The sequence below is a fragment of the Theropithecus gelada genome, chromosome 12, assembly GCF_003255815.1.
Source record: "Theropithecus gelada isolate Dixy chromosome 12, Tgel_1.0, whole genome shotgun sequence".
Taxonomy (NCBI): Eukaryota; Metazoa; Chordata; class Mammalia; order Primates; family Cercopithecidae; genus Theropithecus; species Theropithecus gelada.
Genome location: NC_037680.1, coordinates 65181852 through 65191983, shown reverse-complemented (window position 1 = coordinate 65191983; position 10132 = coordinate 65181852).

Genomic DNA, 10132 nt, shown 5'->3' with positions numbered 1-10132 from the left:
TGCAGTGGCCGGATCTCAGCTCACTGCAAGCTCCGCCTCCCGGGTTCACGCCATTCTCCTGCCTCAGCCTCCCAAGTAGCTGGGACTACAGGCGCCCGCCACCTCGCCCGGCTAGTTTTTTGTACTTTTTAGTAGAGACGGGGTTTCACCGTATTAACCAGGATGGTCTCGATCTCCTGACCTCGTGATCCGCCCGTCTCGGCCTCCCAAAGTGCTGGGATTACAGGCTTGAGCCACCGCGCCCGGCCAAGGTTTTAGTTTTATAGGAAGTTAACTGCTTGCTAGAACAGAACTTAACACCTCCGCTATGTGGAATGCAAATATTGTCATTTATTTAGAAAGCAATTTAAAGCAAATACTCTGTTATATGAAAAAGATACCAAAAAAATATTCACTGAATCATGTATGTGTAGTTCAATGAAAAAGGGACATATGATTTCTCAGTTGTTTTTTCATATAATTAAATTAAATAAGCATCAAAATATATAAATAAACATAAAAATACACGTAAGTAATTTATATTTGTGTCTGTGTGACATAATTTTTATATACTCATATTTTTCATCTTTTTCATTTTAATAAAGCCTCATCAGGTATTTTCCTTTTACTTTTAATTGCTTATTCTTTGTGAAATGTATTACTTATCTCTGCTTATTTTTGTTTTTTTAAGTACTTAGCTATAAAACCAAAGATAAGTCAAAATTTATTTCTTTTATATTTCCCATCATTTCACACAAGGAATGTACTACTTAGGCAAAAGTATACTAGAAAATGCTGTGATTATAACCATCTCATGTTGAATAACTAGGTCTCAGAGCATCTTTAATGGTATCTTCTTCCCAGCAGAGTAAAAACACAAAATTATATTTATGGGCTCCAGATGTGTTGTCAAATAAAAAGCATCTCTAGAACTATTTGATGTATCATTTACTTGTTTCCACATTTATCAGGCAGAGCAAAACTTGATCTCACATTAATATATCTTCTTTCTGAAACTGTTAAAGCCGTCTGTACAGCTACTCATTTTACTCATGCTGTTTACTAGCAAGATGTCACAGACAGGAAATAGACTGACAGTAAAGATCCACAGAATCTCTCTAAGCGCATCAATACAGACGTTTCAAGAAAAGCTCGTTGGGACCTACTAGTGCCACAGTGTGAAGTTTAAGCTATATAGTCAAATGAAGGGAAGTATCTACATTTGATAGTTTCACTTTTTCAATGTAGATTGACCTGAGATTGAAGCATAAATTTGCTTAACACTGTTTATAATTCAATGATAAGAACCAGTCTATTTGTGTCAGCACTTCTTTTTAACATATAAAAGAATAATTGTAGGATACTTCTTAGATCACTCAGGAAAAGAATGTCAACTATTTGAGTTTTTCAAATATTAGAATTTATTGGTAAAACAGAACAGGAATAAGCAGAAATATACTTAAATTATATCTGATCATTTCATTAGTAAATTGAAAAGAAGGAAAAGTACTTGTTATCAAATTTTGGGAATTCTAATATTTTCTCACATATTTTTATCTTTATAAATTAGATTTCTCATTAGCAATTCACAAGAGAATTTTACTTCAATAGTAGTTAATCACCAGAGAATAATGCATACACAGCTTATCCATAGGATTGCAATAGTAGGCAACCACCAGAGAAAAATGCCTATATAGTTTATGCATAGGATTGACCTTGGTTCCAAACACCACATTCTTTTTTAAATTTGCCATATTTTTAAACCGAACTATTTCCTCCATAGACTCAGTTCTAACTTACCTGTACTCAAATTTTACGTGCAATAAAAGAAATTTGAGGTTGATGATACATTTTATATCTTTTTTCTCTCACTATATATCAATATAATGTTTAAAATGCATTTTTCAAATCAAAACCACAACAAGATACCACATCACAATCACTAGGATGGCTAGAATTGAAAAACTGGAAAAGGTAAAAATGTGGAGAAACTGGAAGCATCATATTTGCCGATAAGAATGTAAAATGGTGAAGCCACTGTGAAAAACAGCTTAGTAGTTCTTCAATAAGTTAAACATAGAATTACCATGACAGTAATTTCACTCCTAAGTATATATCCAAATGAATTTAAAAGAAGTGTTCAACAAAAACTTATATAAGAATGTTGATAGCAGCACTATTCATAATAGTCAAAAGATAAGAACAACTCAATTGTCCATCAATGCATAAACGAAATGTGGTATACCCATTTTGGAATGGTTACATGGAATATCATATAACTGTAAAAAGGAAAGAAGTACTGATCCACGTTACAACATGGATAAACCTTGAAAACATTATGCTAAGTGAAAGAAGGCAGACACAAAAGGACACGTATAGAATGATTCCATTTATATGCAATATCCAAAATAGACAAGTACATAGGGACAGAAAACAGAATAACGGCTTTCAAGGGCTAGGGATTAGAGAGAATGTGGGATGACTGCTAAATGGGTATTGAATTTTCTTTTGGGGTGATGAAAAATGCTCTGGAACTAGATAGTGTTGCATAATGTTGTAAATGTCCTAAGTGCCATGCAATGGTACACTTTAAAATGGTTAAAATAGCAAATCTTATTTTATGTGTATTACACCAAAAATTTTCTAACTACATTGTTGACAATGCCTGACCATATGGTCTACTGTTTATTTAAGAATTTATGTGTTTGTTGAATTTCATAGAGATTTTCTAATGAAAACTTTAAAGCATGAATATCTGTTCCCTCATGAAATCCTAGGATTGATGACAGTAAATGAATTTGTAAATGGATATAAGCCTATAATGGCAAAGATAATTGTGAACTAATATCAGCAAGTAATATTTGTCAATAATATTTAGGAAAGTAGGATGAAGAATGATTAATGATGTGGCAGAGAATGTTCATTGTTCTCCTTACTTTGTTTATAAAATTTGTAGATGGGAGCAGGAAAATTAATTTGGAGCCTATTCCCAAAACATTTTACTCCTAAAGTTAAATTTTGAGTCATGCCTTAATTTTCCCAAAGTATAAGAGTGGTCTTTGTCCAGACGAGGTTCCAGTAGCTGGATTTATCAATTATTATTTATTACTAAAGGCAATCTCTAAAATGGAGATCATTATATGTGGAAATATTAAGATTACGCACAATTTCTACCAAGATATCAATAGTGAGAGAATTTAACTTCTAAGCACTGCTTCGGCAAATTTTGAAACATTTTTTATTTATACATCAAAAATCTTCAGTGTCTTAATAAGATTCTTATACTGTCACACTCTGTGCAAGTTATCATAATAAAGAATCTGCTTTAGAAACAAGAAGAAATAATCCATATCAACTTTAAATGAAGGCCCCTTTCCTTGCAAACAGTAAAGCACTTGCAAAATCAAGCAAAGTATATTAGGAAAGGAAGCCTAGGGATTCTGGAATGTAAACAATTTTGCTATTTAAAATATGCATGTGTTTGAATTCTTCAAAGAGCAGTCCTTATTCTGTCTTCAACATGCATATACCATTTTCTGCAATTAAAAAATTCAGTTACATTTTTTGTAATACACTGGTATTTGGGTATGGGGGGTGTACAGTGAGATGAGGAACAAAGAATGGGAAATAATGTATTAAGAAGTTTGATATTTGACAGGTTCAAGAAGAGGTTATACAAGATGTAGTCCAAGAGTATGTGGTAATCTTGATGTATGGAGACTGGACCCAACTGTAGTCAGACTGTTGAATAGATTCAAATTTCTTCTAATCCAACCTTCTCCCTCAGAAATTCCTTCTAACCCAGTCATCTCCTTGGGCAAATCCTATGGGACAATAGTTTCAGGGGACATTACAATGAAGCATACGATGACTCAGACTATAAAAATTTTCTATTCTCTTCCATCTTAATCTCACTGTCATTCTCCTTTAGCTAGTTACCTAATCTCAGTTTCTTATCATATGCTCATACCTTGCATTCCACACCATTCACGTATTAAAACTTTTTAAGGAATTAATAGTTTGGATTGCAATTTCAAAATTAATCTTAAAATAGTGCATTCAACTTTAATTGGCTAGTCTCCTGTGAGTGAAAAAAATCTAGTGTCATGTGCCAAAATAAGCAAAGTGAAATAGAAACTCTCAAAAAAAGTCATAATTTTCTGTTTTAGATTATTAATTGCTGCCCTTCATTTTAACAAAAATATCTATGAAGATATTTAAATTTAGGTGAAATATACACATTTAGATTACCAGTACTTTATTTAGGTTTAAATGTTTTTATGTAACTTTACTCTCTTTTTTTTTTTTTTTTTTTTTTTTTTTTTTTTTTTTTTTTTTTTTTTTGAGACGGAGTCTCGCTGTGTCGCCCAGGCTGGAGTGCAGTGGCGCGATCTCGGCTCACTGCAAGCTCCGCCTCCCGGGTTCACGCCATTCTCCCGCCTCAGCCTCCGAGTAGCTGGGACTACAGGCGCCCGCCACCACGCCCGGCTAGTTTTTTGTATTTTTAGTAGAGACGGGGTTTCACCATGTTAGCCAGGATGGTCTCGATCTCCTGACCTCGTGATCCACCCGCCTCGGCCTCCCAAAGTGCTGGGATTACAGGCTTGAGCCACCGCGCCCGGCCTAACTTTACTCTCATTTTAGAAAACAAAAATCCTCGTCTTAAGACGCATTTGTCTGCAGTTTTCATTTCTTGTAATGTCTGTTTCATTTTGGTTTCAGGCTAATGCACATATCCTAAAGTGAGTTGGGAATTATTCCAACCTCCTCTCTTTTCTCAAATAATTTCTGTAGAATTGATATTATTTATCCATAATTGTTTGATATAAATAGCCCATGAAGCCATCTGGACCTAATGTGTTTTTTTTTTAGGGGGACAATTTTTATACATAATTTTCACGTATGAGATTGACAAATGTTCAGATTATCTATTGGTAATTTGTATCTTCAAGGGATTGGTCTATTTCATCTAAATTGTCAAATTTATGTGCATGGAGTTGTTTGTGGTACTATCTTCTTCAGTGTCTGCGGGGTCAGTAATGATATTCCCTCTTTCTTTGCTTACGAAGTTATTTGTGTTTTCTCTCCTTTTCTCTTGCTAAGTTTGTTAAGAACTGTATCAGTATCAGTGATTGTACAGTGTAATCATTTCCTGTTCATCTTTGCTCTTTCTTGTATCCTTAGTATAAACTCACGTTTAGCTGACTAAATAAAGCCCATTTCTGTTAGTTACAGCTTTAAGAATTCCAATATGCCCTTATTTTAAGCAATACATAACAAGATAAACAAAAATCTATAAACTCTTTTGGAGCACAACCGCTGAATGAATGAATTGGAAGAAGATTCCTGAAGAAAGAAAAGCACAGTGAAACTAAATAACTTTTATAAAGTAAAATAAAAATATTTTGGGTACTGTGACTGCTGCCTCCCCTTATTTTCCATCCTCCAAGCATAAAGACAAATTAAATTATTCTGGAAATGCTTTTCCTAACAAAGGGGACAGTGTTTTAGGTTTGCTTGTTAACAGAATCCTGTGATCCTCAAAGTATGCACAAACAAATGCTTAGCAATGGTATAACTATGTTTTCCTAGGAACTAGAAAAAAATTCATGGTTTTGTCCATGAATCCTAGAATATATATTTTTCTATCTTCTATTATTTTCATTGTTATCACTATAGTTACATATTTCTTGAATTTTAAAATAATGTTTATTGATTCTGAAATCTCTTCAGCTGACTCCTTAATCAGTCAATTTTTTAGGTCTTGGTCCATGTTGTTAGAGGAGAATATCTTTAGAATAAAGAATATCTTTAGAATAAAGAAGATAATACATAATTTATGAAAATGTTTTCAGCTGTCATCAACACATAAAGATTAGAAAAAGTAGAATCTAAAGTTAATTACATTTTCTGTTTAGTTTGGATGTTAAGTAAATTGTCAATATGAAATTTAACTTTTTATCAAACTAATTGGATAGGTATTTATCAATTAAAATATTGCCACTGTTGATTTTGTGATATGCCAAATTTTTCTAATATTTTAGGAGAAATTTAAAACTTCCAAACAATATTAATTTTATTTTTTTAAACTATATGATATACAGTCTGGTTTTTGTCTGGTTTTTGTTTTTGTAGCAATTGCTATTGGAGACTTCATCATGAAATCTTGCCAGGATCTATGTCCAGAATGGTATTTTCTTCTAGAGTTTTTTGAGTTTTAGGGCTTATATTTAAGTCATTACTATATCTTGAGTTAATTTTTGTATATGGTGAAATGAAGGGGTCCAGTTTCAATCTTCCGCATACTGAACTGACCAACCAGTTATCCCAACTTTACTTATTGAATAGGGAGTCCTTTTCCCGTTGCTTGTTATTGTCAACTTTGTCAAGAATCAGATGGTTGTTTGTGTGAAGCTTTATTTCTGGGTTCTTAACCTAGTCCATTGCTCTATGTGTCAGTCTTTGTACCAGTACCAAGCTGTTTTTATTACTGTAGCCTTGTAGTGTAGTTTGAAGTCAGGGAGTGTGATGCCTCCAGCTTTCTTATTTTTGCTTAGGATTGCTTGCACTATTTGGACTCCCTTTTGGTTCCCTATGAACTTTAAAATAGTTTTTTTCTAATTCTATGAAAAACAGAATGGGGAGAAATATTTGCAAACTATGCATCTGACAAAGTTCTAATACCCAGAATCTATGAGGAACTTAATTCAACAAGCAAAAAGCAAACAACCTCATTAGAAAACAGGTAAAGGACATAAACACTTAACAAAAGAAGACATACAGGTGGCCAAAAAGCATATGAAAATAATGTTCAACATCATTAATCATCATAGAAACGAAAAATCAAAGCCCTAAAGATACCATCTTGCACTAATCAGAATGGCTATTACTAAATGTCAAAAAATAATAGATATTGGAGAGGTTGCAGAGAAAAGGGAATGCTTATACACTGCTAGTGGGAATGTAAATTAGTTCAGACACTGTGGAAATCAGTTTGGAGATTTCGCAAAGACGTTAAAACAGAACTACCATTAGACCCGCAATCCTGTTACTGGGTATATACACAGAAGAATAGAAATCATTCTACCAGAAAAGACACATACACTCATAAATTCATCACAGCACTATTCATAATAGCAAAGACGTAGAATCAGTCTAGATACCCATCAATAGTGGACTGAATGAAGAAAATGTGGTACATGTACACCTTGGACTATTATGTAGCCATAAATAAGAACAAAATCATGTTTTTCAATCTGCAGCAACACAGATGCAGCTGGAGGTCATTATCCTAAGCAAATTAATGCAGGAACAGAAAACCAAATACCTCATGTTCTCACTTATAAGGGAGAGCTAAACGTTGAGTACACATGGACACAAGAGGGGAAGAGTAGACACCAGGGCCTACTTAAGGGTGGAGGGTGGGAAGAAGTGGGGATGGAAAAACTACCTGTCAGGTATTATGCTCACTACCTGTGTACAAGTAGTAGTTATGTACAGGTAGTAAAAAGTAATTTGTACTCCAAATGTCAGTGATACGCAATTTACCCATGTAACAAATATGCACATGTACCCCCAAACCTAAAATAAAAGTTAAGGAAGAAAAATAAAATAAAGTAAAAAACCTAAAATGCATGGTGGAATCTACAATTTTGTTTTTGTACTTTGGCTAAACTATATTTTCCCTGAAATGCCTTTATTTACTCCATCATTTTTCTCATTGTTTAGACTAGACTTTGGTTTCTGCTGTTCCAGAAAAAAAAGACACAATGTGAAAGAAAATATGATATTTTAATACAATTAGGGATACATTGCTGAGTGAAGTTTTACCTTTGTCTCTCTCTCATAGTTTGAATTAGACCTAATTTTTTCCTTCTCTGTAGTAGTACTATAAGTCTATCTCTTGGTAACGCCCTCATGCTGGGCACAGCATAGTTCTACTCTCTGGAATTTGGGTGTGGTCTTGTGACTTACTTTGACAAATGAGATATTAGTGACGTGATGTGAACTAGGTTTAAAATGTGTTTGCATGGATGTTTTTCTCCTCTTTCATCTCCATTTTTCTCTGTAAGCACATGCTTTGGGTAGCCACTAGTTCAAGGTGGAGCAGACATAGATCCGATCCACAACTCAGAGTCACTCGCAATGGAAACCATCCTTCATAAGCTGAACACCCACCAACCCAGAGTCATGCAAATGTATTGTTGTAAGCTGCTGAGTTGAAGTAGTTCCCTGCAAGAACACTGTATGAGGGCTTAGAAGAGAGAAATGACAGCATACTATTTCCAGGCATAAGAGGACCAATCTGTCCTCACAAGAGCACAAAAATTTCCAGGCATAAGAGGACTGACCTGTCCTTGCAAGGCGTAAGAAGACCAACCTGTCCTCACAAGAGCACAAAAGAGCATTTACAATTTGCCTTCCTCCACCCTTTCCCTACAGAAGGAAGTAAAGACCTTCTGAAAAAAGTGAAGTGTGGAGGACTGGATAAGGAGGTACCGTGAAGGAGATTCAGACTCAGTATAGAATCAATAATTTGACAAAGATCTCAGTGAATGCCAATAAGGAATAAAACTATGCCAGAAGCAATGTCTTGTATCTCAAAGCATTCCAATGTGAAACTGACAACACAGTAGCATTTGCTTATTATTCTATAGCTAGTTATTATCCTCAGGGTAAAGATCTGAACTCCAAACTTCCTGATGCAAAGAATATTAAATTGATTTCTGGACAGGAAATGTTAACAAACTGTAACAGAAACCTTAATGAATACTCCTCACACTAGAGTTCCTGTCTATCAGCCTATTTCCAGGTTTTTAGTGATGATGGGAGGATTCCTCACTCATTGCAGGGGAAAATAAAGGGTCCTATCCCAATTTATTTGGTTTCTATGTTCTAAAGGTAGCACAACATATTGTATTTGGAAAAGAGACATAGTCTTATATTATTGCTATGAAGAAACCAGAAACTGGGGACAGTGTTGTACTAAATATGATAACTTCCCCTCCTGAAGAGGTTTAAGAGATTTACAAAGTGTATTACACTTAAAAAAATATGCTCACACACAGGATTGCCCATGTAGCAAAGCTAGAAAAATTAAATTATTTAAAATAAACCAAAAAATTATTTTAAAAACATTTTTAAATGATATACTGTGGGTGAACAGGAAATTTTCCAGATGTGAAAGAGAGATTACATACATAACAAAAAAGATCTATGAAATGGTACTGTCTTATGGATGAGATAACTGAAACATAGGCATCATTCAAGTAGGTGGTACAGAAATGAATTTGAACCTATATGATAAATACACCACAAGATAGACACTGATCTCTTTTTATAGCATAACTTTGAAATTCTGTGCTGTTAATCCTGGTGTTAGTTTCTAATATCTGAATTATGATTCCTTAAAAAGTCTCATTGTTTTAAGCTCTTCGTTGACATTGAACTATGATCTGTTCATCTGTAGAATGACACTTTTCTGCCATAATTTTGCATTTGAATCCACAGTAAACAATTTTTAAAATATTTCCAGACATTTTGAGGAAGGACTTGACATCTAAGTGCATGCTTCCAAACTCTAGTCCCATCTTAAACTCAATAGATCAAGAATCTTAAATTTATTTGCCTCAATAATATACATAAATATATAAAATGGAGGTGCACAAAGCCTATATTTTTTGTCAAAGTAGATCAAGTATGCACTCCACATTTAATATTCTTCCAGTGACTTAAATATAATGTAGAAAGAAGCACATACAGAACATAACCTTTATGTATATTTACAATTTAAGAATGATGGCAAATTAAAGATATGTTTTGTCTAAAAAAATTAGTTGTTCAACCAATGGCAGTAATCATAAATTTCTCCTTGCTATTGTTTTTACTCATAAGTGCTATGACCAACTTAAATTAAGGTACTTAAATAGCTACCTAAATACCTAAACAAGCGACCTAATAAACACTGCTTCATGTATATGAATCTCATCATATGGAAAAAGCATAGTTGGCACAATATCTTCTTATCACTCAGATTAGCAAGAAGTAATAGAATGTGCTTAGTGCCTTTTCCATTCAAGTCTGTTTTTCAACTTAAATATAATTATTTTATTGACAATTACTAATACATGGCTCATTGATTCCCAAGCATTAT